Below are 20,178 nucleotides of genomic sequence, written 5' to 3' on the forward strand. Positions count from 1 at the left end.
GCAATGCTCTGTGGCTCCCCCTAGGCTTGGCACTCAGTGCGGCGGAACCAGTGGCTGGAAGAAGGGGGGTTTTAAGCTATGGTGTGTGTTAGCCTCTCTGCTTCCACTGCCTCCAAACAAATTAAAAGATGCTAGTGAACGAGGCAGACATAATTCAGGTGAAAATAACTCTTCCTAGTTAGCTGGTTGTCAGTTATGTGGAGGCTGATCTTCTAGCTATGATGTCAAATGGACGGTGGTCGTTCCTGGAATGTCTCTGGAGAGGCTCCTCTCCCACTCTGCCTTAGCAAAAGGGCAGAGTTAATGAGCCAGTAACCAGCAACTATTTATCATTCCTCTGGCATGGTTTCAGTCTCAGCCAGAAGAATTGCCCAGCTGCCCAACTTAATGTGCAGCATTGCCTTTGTATCAAGGAAAGAAGCGATTGTGCTGCCAGCTCTCTTTTGGTGATCTTGAGCTACAATCTGGCACGGCCAGTGCTTTTCCATTTTGCGTTCCTGTTTTAGGAGCCTTCAAGCTTTATGATGGTCTTTCAGAATTATAGGCCTAAAAGTGGCTGGAAGGCTGTTTAGAAGGGTCACAAGCACTATAGATTCTTGGCGTACGGACATTAAACTGCTTGAGACCTGGGAAAACTACTACCAATCAAAATAGACCAGGCTTGCACTTTATGGCACGCTGAGCCAAACTTAGCCCACTAGGGACAATTGAGCCCACTAGAAGCTAAATTAAAAAATACCTGTTTTTGCTCCCTGTTAGGAACTGTAGAAACAGGCTGCTATCAAACACCTGGAAAACCACCAGCACATAATAATAATAATAATAATATTTTTTATTTATACCCCGCCCTCCCCAGCCAAGGCCGGGCTCAGGGCAGCTAACAAGCAATAATAAAAAACAAGTTGGATGAATACAACTTAAAAACAAAATGAAAATACAACATTAAAATATTGAAGCATTAAAATATTAAAATGTAGCCTCATTGCAGGAGGAGAAAGGAAAAGAAAAAAGAAAGAGGGGGAGGGAATCAAATTGGCTCCAAGCCAAAGACCAGGTGGAACAACTCTGTCTTACAGGCCCTGTGGAAAGAAATCAGATCCTGCAGGGCCCTGGTCTCATGAGGCAGTGCGTACCACCAGGCCGGAGCCAGAGTTGAAAAGGCCCTGGCTCTGGTTGAAGCCAATCTAACTTCCTTAGGGCCTGGGACCACTAGGGTGTTGTTATTTATGGACCTTGAGGCTCTCCGTGGGGCATACCGGGAGAGGCGGTCCCATAGGTATGAGGGTCCTAGGCCGTGAAGGGCTTTAAAGGTCAAAAGCAGCACCTTAAATCTGACCCTGTACTCCACCGGGAGCCAGTGCAGCTGGAAAAGCACTGGGTGAATATGCTCCCATGGGAGGGACCCCGTGAGGAGCCTCGCTGCAGCATTCTGCACCCGCTGGAGTTTCTGAGACAGCTTCAAGGGCAGCCCCGCGTAGAGCGAATTACAGCTAATTACATGACTGCTGGGCTCACTTCAGCCCACTGTGTTTCAAGGAATGCCTAAAGTAGGCAGTGCTGAGCTAGACTTGGAACCAGTGCTCTGGGTCCCTTTGCTGGCCTGGACTGGGGAATTGAGAAGAGGCCAGTATTAGATGGCTTTAGATGCCACAGTGGTACTGTGGGGATAATGCCCAATTTTACCAGCCCCAAACTCTTTGGATAGTGTCAGCCACTACTACAAAGGAGATTTGTAGCCATGCTCTTTCACCCTGCCTTATTGGGGAATCAAAGCATTCTGATTGGATGGGGCTTTTCACAGCACGAGGGACCTTTGAAGGGATACCAGGGATGTAGTCTATTCCATAGATAGAGATTTAAGCAGAAAATAGCAGGCTTTGGTGTGCAGATTTAATATGCTCAAAAAGTCTGATATATTTGGCAAGAGGATAATAGAGTTGCGAGTGCACGTACTAATCTCTCTCTTTTAATACTATGACAAGTTTTCATTTGTTCGCTTAATCTTTCCTATTGCATCCTTTTGGGAACGTTCCATGGTACCTCAGCCAAACGGCAGGCACTGGGTCGCTGCTTCCCTCTGCTTTTCCTCCGCCGCCCCCTGAAAAAAGATACTTGACGCACACTAGTGACCCGCTGTTGGGTGTGCAGCCAGAAAAAAGATGGGGCATTTTGATTTCAAAGAAACACGCGCGATCCTATAGGCACGTAGCGGACGCACAGACTCAAAGCAGCCAGCTTTTCTTTCGCTTTCTCGCATTGTCTTTATCCTGTTAATCAGAAAATCCGTTTATTTTGGTCCAGGCAAAAGGTCAAAAGAATAATAATTAAAACCCGGCCAAGCGGACGTAAAGCTTCATTTGCGATGATTGAGGCGAAGGATCAGGATGCGCGCCGCTGATGAGCGCCGACTAATGAGGTTAGAAAAGGATTTTATCCCCAATAACGAGCTACTGGAGAGCTTTCAGCACCACGGACAGCAGCCAAAGGGAGGGCCGGAGCTGCCTGCTTAATCGCATTCAGCTGGCGCTCGCAGCAACTCCTCAGTTAGCATCTTTTTAAACGGACTCCAGAGGGGAGTTGGCAACCTGTTGGGCCAAATGGGCTCGTAGCTCCCGCTCTCTTTCCTTTTGCTCTTCTGCTCTGCAGCTCAAGCGAAATCTCTCGGGGGCCTCCTTCCCTCCAGAGGCTCCACCCTTCGGATGCTTCTCAGTCACCGAGTCGGAGCAGAACTCGAAGTTTCCGTGTGTGTTTGTGTGTGTGTGTTTAAGCCGATGCTGCAGCTTCTTGGAGGTGGGAGATGCTCTGCAGCGCCTTCTGCCCTCTTTGCCCAGCTGAGCTGCGCTCAAACGAGGCGGCTGGCGGTTCTTAGCAGGGGCTCGCGAGGTCCCTGAAGCCCAACCTGAGAAAACGCAAACCGCTTAGCTTTCTTTCTTTCTTTCCTTCCTTTTCAAAACGTCTTTTTAAACGTTGCATTGTTTCGGCGAACTTCAGTGATTTTGCTCTCCGCGCATCACAGTCTCTTAAACGGGACTGTTTGGAGCTGGCTGAAAACTCGGGGAGTCATCCCAGCAGATTGAGATTGTGGCTTCGGGCTCCCGCTGATCGCACCCCACATTTACCCCCCTCCGCCCCATTCGCATGCTCGTCTCTCCGCCTGGCATCTCGCAGTGCGCGTGGGCGGAGGAAGGGGGTCCCACCCCCCTCGGCAGAGCATGAAGCATCGGCGCCCCCTGCAGCAGGGGGGGATCCAGCGCACGCTTTTGGAGAGCCCGGCCAGGAAGGACGCCAGACGCGCCTCGGAGAGAGCTTGAGGGCGCGTGGTGCGCCACCTCCCTCCTGCCCGCGCCGCTGCGCTCCCGCCGCCTCTGCTGCCAGTCTACACACTTCCCACCCGCCACTGCCTTGCCTGCTGGAACCAGGGGTGCTCAGACCCTCGCAGGATAGGCAATCGGCCCATCCAGCCAAAACAGAGACGCCTCCCAGGTAAGTTGCTCTGGAATCCACGCTCGCCTGGGTGCATGTGTGTGTCTGTGTTTTTCTCTGTTGCGCCCCTGCCTCTCTGAAAGATCTGTTGGAGGGAATCTGCAGCAAAGTGGCGGCACTGTGGGCTTTGTGACACGAGGGGAAGGGAAGTCCGAAGGGCATTTCCCTGTAAAACGGCGCGAAGGGCTTGCACAGTGCGTGTTTGTGTGGTGTGTTTGTGTAGTGACAGGGTTGGGGGACCGACCCGTCCTCTCTCCCTCCCTTTTGCGTGGAGACTCGCGGCGCGTTTCCACCTATCTCCAGCTGCCACGGTCTTTCGTTTTGTCGGCTGGAGTGACACTCCACCGACACCCCCCTCCCTGTGGAGAATGGTCACTCGGTTTCCCCTAACATCCCGCCCCTTCTGAAGACAGCTTGCTTGTTCTGGGATCCACGGATCTGGCGCGATCGCGCCTTGGAAAACAAACCTGCGCGGCGCGGAGACGCGGTGGAGAGACGCCTTGAGGCTGCTTAGTATTCAGAGGGTCTTCGCAGACCGAAGCTTTCTTTTGCTCTCTGCGCCCTTCCAGTCAGTTCCTGAAATATATATATGGATTTGTGTGTTTTGCTTTCCTTCCCTCTGGCTTTCCTTTGTTGGAGAAGGGTGTCTTTGTGTTGGAATTCTGCCAGTTTGGGGGGGGGGGCGGCGGGATGCAATGCAAATAAACACAAGATTGCTGAGTTATGCTAGGGCTGGTTCCTACCCGCTCCCTTTGACAGACCTCCAAGGCGTTTGGGCTAATTGAACTCTGTTACATTTCGGGTTTCTCTCTCTCTGTAAAAATTAGAAGGATCATAAAATTGGGAGAAAAGAGGGCAACTCTTTGTAGCAGTCTCTGTAAACGAAGCTGGTCCTTTTGCTTGTGAGTTTATGGGTGGTGGTGGAATGAAATCCAGGCATCACATATAACTACAGAGGGGAGCAATTCAGTATTTTGTTTTTGAGTTACACTCCGGGGTTCCTTTGCCCTGAAGGGGGGCAGGCAGAGTGTGATTTCACCCACGAGGCACACTTCATGAAGAAGTTTTCATTGAACATTCATTTCAATGGGGCTTGTACAATCTACTTCTTGGTGGATTGTATGTGATGCTGATGAGCAAGAGCAGAGCACACACTCTGTGTGTTTTTATTTTCTTCCTCAGGCAGCAAAGTATCTCAGGTCGGCCCTGAGTCTGTTTTTATGTTGAATCCAGTTAAGTTGTTGGTGTGTTGTAGTCACTAAAGAGACCACATTTAACAGCTCTGCACACAAACTAAACTGCACCTGGTTCTATCCCAGTAGTCATTACTATGGGATGTTGGGGGGGGCAGTCTTTGTCTTTTGTGACCCCTCGTAGGCAAGTAAGATGGTCTTCCATGAACACAGTCTTAACACTGTCCATAAGTGACTGTGGAGGCCAATTCTGGATCCACACATCCTTCCATGGTGGGGACATAGGTTTCCGGGGTGGGGGCTGATCATGGTGAGGGTTTGTCACACATGCCTTCCTCTTAGCACATGTCTTCCTTTTGTCCTGAGTTCGAGCGTCTTCAAAGTCCATGACACCTTTGGTAGAGGCTTTTCTCCAGTTGGAGCACTCGCAGGCCAGTGTTTCCCAGTTGTTGGTGTTTCTCAAGGCAAATCTAAAAAAAGTAGTAGAAAGTCTTTAAGCCTTTTTTGTTGACCTCTGGTGGGGGACATGTCACGCTCCTTCTGGGGTAGTTTGCTCACCTTTGGTTCCCACCTTGCACTCACCTCTCACCTGTGGCTCCTAGAAGCATGTGGCAGCGGCCACATCCAGAGAACGGCTTCAACAAGCCAGCTAAACCATGTGAGGGTAACTGATGTGTCTCAGACCCTCAGTGAGTGAAGGACGTCCTCTGCATGCAAAGACAGGCTCCTGCAGATTGAGTGGACAAGACCAGTCCAATGGTCAAGAAAGTGGTTTCTGCATGTGGGAAGAGGGAAGTGAGTTGGCAGATGGGGCTTGTCAACCTGGGAAGGGACCCCATCTAGGAGAAGGAAAACTCTGATCCTAAACTCCACTGCCTTGCAGGATATCCTTGAGAGAAGAAAAGGTTAAGGAGCAGGGCTCCCCCCCCCAGTTCAGTTCCAGCACCTCTCAAGTGGGTTATGCCAACTTTCGGGTGGGCACCATAGGTGCCAACCCTCTAGGGACCTGGGTGCCCAAGCACCCACAAAATTCCCCACAAATTTTGATGCCAGGGCCACGCATGCTGCATGGCACCCACGGCCCGGGCACCCATGGTCGTGCGGCCAAGTTGGCACTCCTGGTGGGCGCCATTGCCATTCTAAGGAAATGAGGGAGGTGTTCGTGGTGAGTTCCAGCACCTCTTTTTTCTAGAAGAATAGGAGTAAACCCTCCACAATTTCAGGATCCCTAAGTTGTATGCCTCCTTCTGGCAACTCTTTCAAGCCAAGATCGTGTAAATGTATTGCTCTGTGTGGATGCACCCACAAGTAAGATAACAGTTCTGAAGAAAGAAAGCTTTCTTTGGGTTTAAATGGTGGGATGCATGAACATCTTTTTTATTATTGTTATTTGCTTGCTGAAGAACTGAGAACACACTTCTAAGTCAGTTAACAGATTATGTAAATGTATTTATATTTCAGGGTTTTATACAACAACATGTATACAAAAAAAAGGTAAAGCCATTAAAAACAGGACTGGCTAATCAAAGTTTTTAAAAGTCAATCTCTTTCACAGAGCAGCTCTGTGTGAAGTGTTGCCTGTGGATGAGCAGTTTTCATGGCCCAGTCTGTCCTTAAAGGAAATGTATATCATAACTTTCTTTTGAAAGGAATGTCTGCGAATTAAAACTCATTATCTTGCTGAACAGAGATCTTGGGTTGCTGTCACCATTCAGCAGCCTGTAACTCGTTCTGGCGAATGTACCCTTCACTCCTGAAAATTGGAAGGGGTGAGAGTTATATGATTATATCTCTTAATAGTGTTTATAGCGGGGAGGGCTCGAGCTGGCAGGGGGAAGGTTTCCCTGGAAATATTTTATTTGTTTCCTTCTCCACATCCGTAACAGAAAAGCACACTCTGTACTGCATCGTGCTCTGCCTAGCCTGGTCATTTATATCCCTCCAGTGCACAACTCCATATAATAATCTCTGTGTTAGGCCTGTCTTGGACTTCTAAATGCTGATTCTTGCAAAAGAGCACCTCTTCTTTCTTCTTCTTTCTTTGGCGATCACTCGTAGCCAATTAAGATTGTCTTCCATAAACACGGTTTTAACAATGAGTCCATAAGGGACTGTGGAGGCCGGTTCTGGATCCACACTTCCTTCCACAGTGGGGACATTGGACCTATGAAAACATTCACCATATATTCCGGCTGCTATTTCTCTCCACAGTATTCATTGTGCATGATTCTGATTGTGTGTGTGTGTGTGTGTGTGTGTGTGAGAGAGAGAGAGAGAGAGAGAGAGGGAGAGAGAGAGAGAGAGGACATTCAAGCATATTTTAGAATATTCTCTCTCTGCTGAGAAAGACAACTTTATCTGGAGAGAGGGGGGTTTTTTTAGCTGTAGTGTGATGCCAGTTGTAGGGTTTCTGTTATAGAACAGCATTCGGGTTTGCTCTGCAGCCAGGCAGCTGCTGTGATTAATATAGCAACAGAAAGCTTAGGTTGTGGTTCTTTGACTGAGCATCTTTACTAGCAGTTTAAGGATTGTAATATACTTTGTAGGTAATTAGGAAAGAGCTTCACCTTGCAATAAAGCTAAAGGTTAATGATCAAACGGTTTAAACAAATGCTGATGACACCTAAGGAGTATACCTGCTTTCACTGTGCGTAATAATCTGTAGTTACACAGGTCTTCACTTTAGCCAGAGATCAGCTTCAAAATACTGTTTATTTGACTAGTAGCCAAAGAGCTGACTAGCTGGTTCAAATCAAAACAATAAAATATATCTTCTGTGACATATAAAAGTGGTGGCTTCTGCTGAGATTTCATGCTGCTTCTCCTTACTTCTCTATCATCCAGAGCAGATCACAGGTGGAGCAGCCATAGCAATGCCACCCCCCTTGGATTCTGCCGTCTAAGGCAACTGCCTCAGGTCACCTCATGTGTGGGCCGGCCCTGGCTATATAGCATTACACAACTAGCTGACTGTAGGTGACTCTTGGGGCGGCCCTGTGTAAAAGTCAATTACCTAGGGTTGCCATATTTCAAACAGTGAAAATCAGAAAAGTATTCCAGATAAGTCTGGGAAATTCTTGACATACGGCAACCCTACAATTATCTTTTAAAACTTTTTCTGGGCAGCCATTTGTGGTGTGTTGAACAAGGAGTAGCACGGGCTGTTTCTTGCAACCGGTGTTGATTCATTCTATTGTATTTCTAACTGGCTGCATGTAAAATCTGAATAAGAAGGGGAGGTCAGGGAGAGGAAAAGTCACATTTCTTTTTTTCTTTCCTCCCTATTTATTTTTGCCTACAGGGTCAAAATCCTCACAGGTAGGGACAGCACAATTCAATCTGCGGTCACCTTCCTTTAGCAGGCATGAGTAAATTATGGCCTTAATAAAAAACTGTTCCTGGGCAAGATAATTTAATATCGGGTTGTTGCTCTTGTCAATTTGCTGTTGACTCTTATGTGACTAACTGTTGGACTTCAACCAGCCCGGCGTTCATTTAGAAGAATGGGAAGCAATAGGCATTCTCTCCACTGCAGTCTGATTTTCTCTCTGTGTGTGCTTGTGTCAAATTCGACAGTGGAACAGTCTCCAACGAGACTCCAACTCTTTCCTGGGAGGATTTTAAGCAGAGGTTGAATCATAGAACCATAGAATTGTGTCGTTGGAAGGCACACTTGTCATGTATGATCCAGCTGAGATCCCTACATTTCAGGGGGTTGGACTAGATGACCCCCAGGGTCCCTTCCAACTCTACAGTTCTATGATTTCTTCCCCCAGCAATTTCACAATTTGAAGGTCAGAATCCTCAACATTAATGGGTTTGCTCCTGAAATGAAATATTTAACTTGGCTCCGTTACTGCCTCTTCCTTGAAAGTATGTTTCATGCTTCATTTGCCAGTGATGTTAAGAGATTTCATGCCATATTTTTTCTTTCCTCTCAGCTGGAAATCTGTAAAGGGTGTGTGCACACACTCGTGAGACGTGCAGAGGTGTGTGTGAGCCTATGTACAAATATGTTCAGTGACCATATGATGCAGTCATCTGTGTGTACTTGAATCTTGATGTCCATTTTTTCACCTGTTTAAATCTCCTTCAATGTGATACTATTTCACTGCAAAACTCCCTGTATAAATGTGGATCTCCTGGGCAGTATCAGTGCCTAATTTTAACAGAGGCTGAGGAAACAGTCATTTGCCGTGTACCTGTCAGTTGACTACTTCTTCTTCTTTTTACTATGGTCAGGTATTTCAATAATAGGTACTGCTGTGGCGGGAAGGTAAACAGCATTCCCGTGTGCTCTGGCTTCCGTTACGGTGTTCTTTTGCAGAACAGCAGTGGCATACACTGAGAGGAAGAAAGTGGTAGTTCAAAACAACAGCAGAAATTTCAGAGGAAGACAGTGATTTAAAACAATGGTAGAGGTTTGAGTAAAGTGCTGTGGAATCCTTGATGACTCCTTGATGAGGTAGCCGAAGAATGGAAGTGAGAGAAGTTTGAGTACAGTAAAACAGGGGAGAACACTGAAAGGGGGAAAAGTGGATGGTTTAAACCCCATTTGAGGTTTGAATGAAGCTTGTATGGAATAATACTGAGTGGCCATTTCAAACAACAGAGGTTTGGATAAAGCAGGAGTGGAGAGACACAGAAGGGAAAGTGCCATTTAAAACAATGGCAGACAGAGGGTTGAGTAATAATAATAATAGTAATAATTTATTATTTATACCTAGCCACTCTGGGCGGCTTCCAACCGAATCTTAAAATACAATGGTCTGTTAAACATTAAAAGCTTCCCTAAACAGGGCTGCCTTCAGATGTCTTCTAAAAGTCTGGTAGTTGTTTTTCTCTTTGACATCTGGTGGGAGGGCGTTCCACAGGGCGGGTGCCACCACAGAGAAGGCCCTCTGCCTGGTTCCCTGTAACTTGGCTTCTCGCAGAGCAAGCAGAGAGTTACACTGGGAAGAGTGGCAGTTTAAAATAAGGTTTGAGTACAGCAAGAAGGGATTTTGGAAAGCCTCTGTTCTGCCAGCTGTTTAGTGTTAGCTTCTGTGTTGCACCCGTCTCTCCTATTTATCTTTGTTAAAAACAGTTTTAAAAAATGACAACAACCTGTCCATGCCTCTCCATCCCAGCTTTACTCAAACCTCTGCTGTGCTTTAAAATTGCCATTTTCCTCTCAGTAATATTCCGCTCCTACTTTACTGAAACGGCTGCTGCTGTTTAAAACAGCCACATTTTTCCTTTCAGTGTCTTTCCCTTCTCACTCTACTCAAACTTCTGCCTCTTTCATTCCTCAGCTGCCTCATACGTGTGAGAGAAAATATGAAGAGCCCTCAGATATTCCACAGTGCCTTCACACAATGTATTTAACTCCTGGCACCGTGCGTTGTCTTCAACATGAAGTTCCAGATTCAATGCAGTAATTTAGAAGATATATTTTGTTAACAAGCAAACACCCATATATGTACAACATTCATAACTGAACTAGCTTCATAATGGAACAAGCTGACAGCTTGGCTCTTCAGATACAATAATGTATATAATCATGGGGTTTGTGCCCAAAAGGGGCTGCATAATAGGAGAGAGGGTGAGCCATGGGCGTGGAGAGGTCTGTGTTCAAGGGAGAGTCGAGAAAAGCAAGGAGCAGGGGAGATAATGAGTGCAAGTAAAAACGGAGGTGCAAAAAAGGAGGGAGTGGGAGGCATGAGGTAAAGATGAAAGCGGAGGCATGAAAAGGTCTGCAGAATAGAAAGGGTGGTGTATTTATAACTGGGCAGACGGTAAAAAGAGGGCTTAGTAGCTGCAGTGTGTGGGAGAAAGAGGATGCAAGCCGTCTGTGTGCATGGAGGGGTTGCACAAAAGGAGGGCGAGGAGGCAGGGAGTGAGAGAGATACCTGGTGCAAAGTGGGGCTTCAGAATAGAAGGAAGAAGTGGCTTCAGAAGTGAGGTTGGGCTGGCAAAAAGTGAGCTTAGGTAGTTGGAAGGGGTAGGAAAAAGAAGCTCTAGAGGGTTAATGTGAAGGGAATAGCAGGGGATGGAAGAGCAGAGGCACAGGCCCTGGTACATACATAAATAGATTATCTCCCCTCCACCCGCAGTTTCTCTTTCCTCCTCTCCTTCCCTTTGAGTTCTCCTGAACTCATCAGGCTGGATGTTAACAAAGCAGGGCGTGGATGAGGCATAATAAATGATGTCATGACTACAAAATTAAATAAATGACCTAACGGCTGCAATATCCAACTTAATTGTTTTGTTTTTCTGCATCCTCCCATCCCTTGCTTTGTGTAACATCCAGCCTGATGAAGAATTCTAGAGAACACAAAAGCTTTCCCTCTGTTTTGTGATGGTTTGTTCAAATGAAAGTATTGATTAGCTATAGATTTTTGAGGGTTCCCCCTTTATGGACCAACATGCTTCCTTTTTGCTTTTCCTGTTCCTGGAGGTGTTTTGTCACTCTCTGTAATGTATAATATGAAATACGTGCTGATGCTATACTACTTAGCTGTGATTGCTAACACATTCCTGTGTGTTTTATTCAGAAATAACTTCTACTGTGTTAACTGGGTTTACTCTCAAGTAGGTGCGCCTTGAAATGCCCAGACTACCATCAGCTCTGTCTGTTGTTGCCCCTGGCTTTGCCTACCATTAACTTTCCTGCTGTCAACTCTGCCCCTCCAGCAACAAGAGGCACCAGCTGCCACAGATCCTGTGCGCACAGCTCCAGAAGTTCTGTTTTGCGTCTCCCTCTGTGTGAATGGAGGGACGCGGGTGGCGCTGTGGGTAAAACCTCAGCGCCTAGGACTTGCCAATCGCATGGTCGGCGGTTCGAATCCCCGCAGCGGGGTGCGCTCCCGTTGCTCGGTCCCAGTGCCTGCCAACCTAGCAGTTCGAAAGCACCTCCGGGTGCAAGTAGATAAATAGGGACCGCTTACTAGCGGGAAGGTAAACGGCGTTTCCGTGTGCAGCTCTGGCTCACCAGAGTAGCTTCGTCACGCTGGCCACGTGACCCGGAAGTGTCTGCGGACAGCACTGGCTCCCGGCCTCTAGAGTGAGATGAGCGCACAACCCTAGAGTCTGTCAAGACTGGCCCGTACGGGCAGGGGTACCTTTACCTTTACTGTGTGAATGGAAAAACAAACCATGAAGCGGTAGCTTAGCATTCTACCCAAACTCTGGGCCGTGGGCTTTTTTGCCTTAACAAACCATGGTTGCTAGGCCTGCAACAAATGGTGGCTCCCCCTTGTGGTTTGTTTATCTGCTTCCATGAAGGGAAAAGTGAACCAGAAGGGCTTGTCTGGATGCGGTCTTGTATGGTATAGGAAACCAAGGCTTTGCATTATGTATGACTGTGGCCAATGTGTTAAGTCATTTGGCAGTGATTTCCAGAACTGAACTTACCTGGCATTAAAAGGAGATAAGGCAAATTCCTCCACTGACATATCTCCCAACATCTGGTAGCTAAGTCAGTGCCGGATCAAATCCTGTGGAGGCCCCTGGGCAGTCAAAATCTCTGTTGCTAATTATCTCCTAATACATTTTTGTAATTTTCTTTCAAAATTAATATTTTTTTGATCCATTGTCGTGGGGCCCCTAAAAGGCATGGGGCCCATAGGCTGGTGCTCTGCCTATTTGGTAATCTGGCACTGAGCTAAGTGAATAGAGGCAGAACCACAGTGTACCAACTCCCAGGTACACTGATGCAGCAAAAGCCTCTTGGGCTTGCTGATCAGAAGGTTGGCGGTTCGAATCCGCATGACGGGGTGAGCTTCCATTGCTCTGTTCCGGTTTCTGCCAGCCTAGCAGTTTGAAAGCACACCAGTGCAAGTAGATAAATAGGTACCACTATGGCAGGAAGGTAAATGGCGTTTCTGAGCACTCTGGCACTCATCACAGTGTCCCGTTGCACCAGAAGCGGTTTAGTCATGATGGCCACATGACCCGGAAAGCTGTCTGTGGACAAACACTGGCTCCCTCTGCCTGAAAGCGAGATGAGCGCTGAACCCCACAGCTGCCTTTGACTGGACTCAACCGCCCAGAGGTCATTTACCTTTTTATTTTATTTTTTACCAGCTTCCAGGTACACTCATGCAGCAAAATAGCCCAGGTTTCCCACCATAACTTTCTGTGATGCAATATGGATATAACCAACTTGTTCATTGTTGGAAGGGCAGAAGTACTACATCTTATGTGTGTGCCTATTAATATGTTAAACGTGGCCTTTACGCCTTTACGGGGATTGGGACTGGATATTTAAGGGCAAAGACGTGCTGAAGTAGAGACAGCCTCTGCAAATGCTTTATGGAAGCCAGAAAGGTGTTGTAGGGATCATCAACCAGTAGAAAGGCTTTGTTGATAGCATGAGAAAACTCATTGGATATATGAGGCCACTTTGAAAGGGGGATAGCATAGCTTCCTGGACTGCCTGAAATGACCGTAAAGTTGTATGTTTTCCGTGTGAAAAGTGGTACCTGTTATATTTTTATTTATTTATTGAATTTATATCTTTCCCTTTCTCTTGAAGGAGCCCAGGGTGACATATGACAGTAGATAAATGGAGGTGAACGACAGCTGATTTTTATATTTTCTTTACAAAAGGCACTGGTAGTCAGTCAAATTTTTGGCGTCATGAATCAGCAGAGGTGATTCTAAATGTTTTAGAATTCAAAGGACTGAAGTGTACCATAGTTGTATGATGGGTGGTGTTGCTGGGGGTGATGATTGATAGTTTTGACTGTAATCTTCTGAAGTGTCCTTCCCATCCTTCTTAATAACAAATGCTCCTGAACATCCTCTGGAAGTGGATCTAACCAGTGATGAAGAAGGATTTGGAATTGTGGGAGTTCGAAATATGAACTCCTTCAGTTCAGATTTTGATGCTGCATTGCAAGCCAAGCTCAGATCTTTTCAAATTTAGGGCCAGTTCATAAGAGGGTCTTCTCCTGCCATTGACAGCTAGCTCTTCCTGCAACTTTCCTCCATCGGCAAGCAAGCTCATTTTGGCAAAGCGGGGCAGGAAATGAAGGGCTGGCAGTTGCCAGTTCTCCCAGCATAAGACCTTCCTGCTGGTGCCATGATTAGTGGAGAAGGAAGGCAAGCAGGCAGATTTCAGGGTCTGTGGGAATTAACAGATTGGGGAAAGTTCAGAAAAGGGCAACTGAAATGTTCAAGAGCTGCTCTTTGCAGAAAGGTTACAACATTTGGACATTTTTAGTTTGGAGAAAAGGTGAGTAAAAGGAGACATGGTGGATTTCTGTGAAACTATGCATGGCATGGGGAAAGGGGCTAGAAAAAAAGTGTTGTTTTTCCTGTCTCATAGAAGTTGTGGATGTCCGATGGAGCTGAATGTTGGAAGATTCATGGAAAAAGAAAATGCCTTCTCCACACAATTAAAGCAGTGGCTCCTCGCTTGTGGAATTGTCAGGGTTGGAGTCAGGCGTAGCACAGCAACCAAAACAACAAATCACCCAAGGCCAGTGCACTTAGATCTTTATTCAATTAAACAAAGCACAGCTCAGGCCTAGTGGTCTCTGCAGCTCTTTCTAGGAGGCCTTGCCCCACGGAAGCAGCTGCGAGGACTGGCGGTCCCTGCCTTCCCGGTGCCCATCGAGTCCAACATCCTGTTCTCATCGTGGCCAAACAGTTGCCTGTAGAAGACCAGAATTCAGGATTTGAACTCATGAGCCGTCTCCCTTCCTGTGGTTTCCAGAAATTGGCCTTGCTGCCTCCAACTGCAGAGCCATAGCCATTATGGCTAGTAGCCTCCATGAATTTGTCTGCTCCTCTTTGAAAGCCATCCATGTTGGCCACCATCCCTGCCCCCTGGAGCAGTAAGCTCCATAGTTTCACAATACCCTCTGTAAAGAAACACTTTCTTTTATCCACCCTGATTTTCCCAACATTCAGTTTCACTGGATGTCTAGTGTAATGAGGGAGGAAAACCTTTTTCTGTTCATTTTCTCTGTGCTGTGCATTTTTTAAAATAACGATACGATAATCTTTATTGTCATTGTCCCATACAGAACAAGGAAATTGAAAATTTACACCAGACATTCAGAAACCAACCAGCCTGCTATCCCAGCCTGGTTAGCCCCCTAAAAACTCTGATACCCCATAATTAAATACAATATACTCCCATAGGGACTCCTTACACTACGTTTAAAACCAAAATCGCATTTGAATGGAAACTGTTGCTCAGGCGGCTAATCCTAGTCTTTATAAGCCTGTACCTTCTTCCAGAAGGAAAAAGCTGAAAGAGATCATTTCTGGGGTGCGCACTATCCTGCACTATCTCTGCAGCTTTCTTATGGCACCTGGAAGCATAGATTTGATCTAAGATAGTGTTGGACTTCAATCATGTCATCTTTCCCTCGCCTTATCTTATACTAAAAAGTCCAAAATGTTGCAACTCAAGGGGAGTTGCTCTACCCCCTTGGATCATTTCAGCTGCTCTTTTCTACCTCTGCAATATCCTTTTTGAGGTGTGGGTGCCCAGAACTGAACACAGCATTCTAAATGTGGTCGCACTGAAGATTTATATAATAACATCAGTTTTATTTTCAATTCCTCTCCTAATGATCCCTTGCATGGAAGTTACCTTGTCCACAGCTGGCACACACTGGGTCAACGTGTTCATTGAGCTCAACAGGACTTCCCTTCTCCTCTCCCACACCCTCTGTTTCTCCCCCTAAATCTGCTCTGGGGGGTTTGGGGAACCCCCAGAACACTTTCAGGGAGGAGGGAGAAATTCCTGTTGCACGAGTGGACCTCATCTCCCCCCCCCCCAAAAAAAAACATACCCCACATTGCTATGTTGAATTCCAAGTAACATCTGCAGGTCCAGTTGCACAAAAGCAGAGGCTGGTTAAAAACTACCAGTGCCCCAAATGAGCTGCAGGATGACTATTCTTTTCCATTACATGACTGCATTCAGCTTCCACCTGGAGCGTAGAGGGTAAAATGGCCCCTGAGACACTCCTGAAAGTCATATTGGGGCTTGTGTCTCTGGGCAGACATGCTAAGGTTGTTCGGTTACCCCCTCATTTAATATGGAAGTGCAGTTTCAGCCAGGACTGAGATCAGCACCTTTGAATAATGAACCAAGGACCGCATAATTAAGGGACTCGAAACCATCTCCAGCCTTGTACAGGCTCACTGCAATTTCCTCCAGCTCATAGGCCCTATTTTGATTTACAAGTTCCTCAGGAATTAGCCTTGCTCTTTTCAAAGGTTTATCTCCCCCTCTGGCGCAGTGCACAATTAATATAAACTATCATTGGGTGCCACTGGAAGAGCCGCAATTACAAAACTTCAAACAGAAATATTACCCCCAAAAAAGGTGACAATTAAATATGGAGCCATATCAAAAAAATATTTCACAGCCTCATTCATGAGCTAGACAGTCTAGACATCAGCGGCTGCATCCCTTTAATTTGATCACCTACTATTTTAGGGTAATGCAGCTTCTTCACTAATGGAAAAGTAACTGGGGCAAAAAAAGACCCCCCAAAACCTCCTGCTAAGGCCAAAGTGCACATTATATATTACAGTATAGACAAGCAGGTGTATTGAGTTATAAATGGCTAATGGCAGATTCAGTGTAGAGCACAGTAAAGGTAAAGGGACCCCTGACCATTAGGTCCAGTCGTGACCGACTCTGGGGTTGCGGCGCTCATCTCGCTTTATTGGCCAAGGGAGCCAGCATACAGCTTCCGGGTCATGTGGCCAGCATGACTAAGCTGCTTCTGGCGAACCAGAGCAGCGCACGGAAACGCCGTTTACCTTCCTGCCAGAGCTGTACCTATTTATCTACTTGCACTTTGATGTGCTTTCGAACTGCTAGGTTGGCAGGAGCTGGGACCGAGCAACGGGAGCTCACCCCGTCGCAGGGATTCGAACCGCGACCTTCTGATTAGCAAGTCCTAGGCTCTGTGGTTTAACCCACAGCGCCACCCGCATCCCGTAGTGCACAGTATACTTAGACAAATGCTGGAGATGCCTTCAAAATGGAACTGCCTTGGATGTTTCCTGGGCAAGGCACAAAGGTGTACAGCACTTCCCCTGCTGAGCTGAGGCTTCCTTTAGTTAAGCAAGAAGAAGAAGAAGCAAATAACAAAGATGGACCACGCAGCCACCTCAACCTACGGTAAGAACTCTCTTGTCTGCACATCTAGTAAAACCGAATGCCACATCTGATGTTATGGGACATTTGGGGAAACTGGATACCACCCTGGGCAGCACTTGCAATACCAGTTTGTCTGGTGTGAAAGGGGACACTGGGCGCCCCTATGGTCCATCCACACAGCAGTGGCGCTCCTGTCAGTGCCACTTCCGGTAAGCCTGTGGGGAAGTCTCACTGGGTGTTAGAAGCCCACGATGAGCACTTTCCCCAAGGCACGTCCAAATCTGGAGCTCTCCTTGGCTGCTTCTTCTAGGGAAGCATCCTTTTGGTAGGGGTGAAGCAGGGGGCTATTTTCAGTTGAGAAGTGACAGATTGGAGGACAGCGTTCCTATTGCCCTCTCCAACTCCAACAGAGCCATTTCCCTTCTATTGAGATCCAAGCGAATTTACCCTTGCAAGCACGCATCTGGCTTCCCTTCGATGGGAAAGCAGTTGGGTGGGGGGCTCTGAGTGGCAAAGCACCAAGTGGGGGAAAGTGACGCACCCCACAAGCTACACTTGTCAGCTGAAACTCTCCTCCCAAATTTGCGTTTCCCTAGAAGCAGCAGCTGTTGGAGTCTTAATGAGCACGTTGGCATGCAACTGGTGTGTCCTCTGGCCCTAAGCCAGGGTTGCCGTAATTTGATATTGGCACCTAGGAATTTGAAAAATGTTTTTGGGATTAGTCTAAGCCGTGCAATGAGGTACAAATTAGATAAAGTGAGGCCACCCCTTCTGAGCGGGGCTTATGTTGCTGTACGAGTTGGCAAGGTTGTGTGTGATGCAAAGGTCACTGATATTTAAAGCAGTATTTCTCACATGTCTGATACTTTCAGAGTAAGAATTACCAACCCTTGGAGACGCCTACTCCCTGGGCCTGTGACTTACCTGTCCTTCTTTACCTGAAGGAAATATGCCTACAGCAGTGATTTAGGCAGGTGTGCAAAGGGCAGTATCATGTATGATTGGTTCACATTCGGTGGAAATCACCTGCCTCTAGCAGAGGCTGATTGGCTGCCCCCTGTCTAGTTTGGTATTTTGGATTCATTAAAGTCCAAAATTCATTAAGGGAACATCCATTGCTCAGTAGCAGATCGCCTGCAATACATGCAAAACGTCCCTACTTCAATCTCTCTTTGGCATCTCCAAGTTAGGCCTGGAGAACTTTTGTGTGCAACCCTAGACAACCTCTGCCAGTCAAGGGGAAACTTTAAAATTGTGGTTGTTGTTGTTGTTTTGGAGGAAAAGAAGCCACCCATCTTCTCTGAGCTTTCCTGCTTGGGGCCAGGGTATCCTTTATTGGGCCAAGCAGAGGGAGTGGGGAGGGGTGGCTGTACTTGCTGGCTCACACGGCTTTAAGCAGGGAAAGGTCCGGCTGAGTTCAGAGGGGCTTACTGCCAAGTGAGTTTGTCTATGGTCCCTTCCAGTTTAATCCTGATCGTCCCTTTCTGATGTTAAATCCAGCAGGTAAAAAAAACAACGGTTGCCAACGACTCGTATGGTAATCTCAATGGCCGATGTTCAAATTAAACCCCAGTCTGGAAGCAGCCAAAATCCCTTCACCTGAAGCCTGGCTGTCTATCTGCCTAGCTCCCTACCCAGTACAAAAACATCTCTTGGTGAAGCGACAGCAGTCTTGTGACAGCAAAGTATACAAGGAAATAAACAAATGCCAAAGAGAAGCAGACCTGCATGGTGATGTATTTGGCCACAGATTCTATTCCTGATTATACAGCAGCTCTGGTTCTAGCAATTTATTGGTGTCTTGTGGTATAGTAATAGTAATAGTAATAGTAATAGTAATAGTTGCTGTTGTTGTTATTTATATGCCACACATCAGTAAGCAGTAGACTCATAATCTGGTGAACCGGGTTCACTTCCTCGCTCCTCCACCTGCAGCTGCTGGGTGACCTTGGGCTACTCACACTTCTCTGAAGTCTCTCATCCCCACTCACCTCACAGAGTGTTTGTTGTGGGGGAGGAAGGGAAAGGAGATTGTGAGCCGCTTTGAGACTCCTTCGGGTAGTGATAAAGCGGGATATCAAATCCAAACTACATCTGACTGGGTTGCCCCAGCTACTCTGAGCAGCTTCCAGCAAAATATAAAAACACCACCCCATTTCAAACATTAAAAACTTCCCTATACAGGGCTGCCAAACATGACACACGTGTTGCGGGTCGCTGCAGCAGCTCCCTCGCCATCCATGTCTCTTGGTCCTACATACACTGTAAGACAGCACTCTGGGCCTCACCCTCAAAACACCCTCACCCAACAGCCCTGCTTACAAGTCCTGCTCATTATTATAGAGCAAGAGGCTGGTTGATAGAATAATAAGCAAGGGTCTAGATTTCTGGGGGGCCTTGGGCACAGGATATCCCGGGGCAAATTGTCCTCTTGTTTTCCTCCTTGAACCACACCCCTCCTCCCCCTTTGTTTCACCCCTTTTGTTATGTACTGAGTTGAATAGGATCCAAACTGCAGCCGTCTGATTGGTCCTAGAACAATAGGATCCAAAAGGCAGCAGTCTGATTGGCCCTAGAACAATAGGATTCAGAATTCAGCAGTCTGATTGGTCCTAGAACAATGCAGCAGTATGATTGGTTGGCAGGAACTACCCAATCATGCTCCAGATAGAAGTGAATCCACAACCTGATTGGCTTACAGTAGAATTCCGGAATTAGCCAATCATGTGCAGCCCATTGTGTAAATAATGTATATAAAGCAGATACTTTGAGGGGACTTTCATTCATTCCTCCTCACCACTATGAGCTGAATAAAGAGCATGAAATCACTTAGCGACTCTGAGTATATTTCACCTTTGAAATCAAATCAAATCTTGACAAATATGGCAACCCCCTATTTGCAGGGGAAGTTATATCAGTGGGGTTTTTTAAGGCAAAAAAGGTACTGGTTCTAGTAAGTGCCACACTTTTAACATTTGGTGGGGGGGGGAGTAAGGTGCCAGTACTGTGTTCCCTTGAGTGCCCCCAGAAAAAACCTCTGGTTATATTCTATTTTGTGGCAAGAATGCACTTTCTCAGGTCACATCCTATTGGGGTACAGCTGCCAACCATGCAGGGCTTTGCCAGTCTCTCCCACCGTGTTTGACTTGTCTGTGAGTGAAATTTGTGAAGTAGGAAGTAGTATAGTAACTTAATTGCCTCTGTGTCCTAATATACTCTCGGCTCAGTATACCTGAAGGAGCATCTCCACCCGCATTGTTCTGCTCGGACACTGAGGTCCAGCGCTGAGGGCCTTCTGGTGGTTCCCTCATTGCGAGAAGCCAAGTTACAGGGAACCAGGCAGAGGGCCTTCTCGGTAGTGGCGCCCGCCCTGTGGAATGCCTT

The 20,178-nt window shown here is 47.0% G+C and overlaps 1 protein-coding gene across 1 annotated transcript in view; it reads left to right on the forward strand.

Annotated features, from left to right (window-relative positions):
* Positions 1–2,592: 2,592 nt before the first annotated feature.
* LOC114598576 (protein FAM163A) overlaps positions 2,593–20,178 on the forward strand; it is a 109,250-nt gene continuing 91,664 nt past the window's right edge. The window contains exon 1 of the mRNA XM_028732393.2: positions 2,593–3,483. The gene's annotated coding sequence lies outside the window, so the exon portion shown is untranslated. The remainder of the gene's footprint in view (positions 3,484–20,178) is intronic.

This window comes from Podarcis muralis, chromosome 5 (genome assembly GCF_964188315.1).
Source record: "Podarcis muralis chromosome 5, rPodMur119.hap1.1, whole genome shotgun sequence".
In the NCBI taxonomy this organism is placed as follows: domain Eukaryota; kingdom Metazoa; phylum Chordata; class Lepidosauria; order Squamata; family Lacertidae; genus Podarcis; species Podarcis muralis.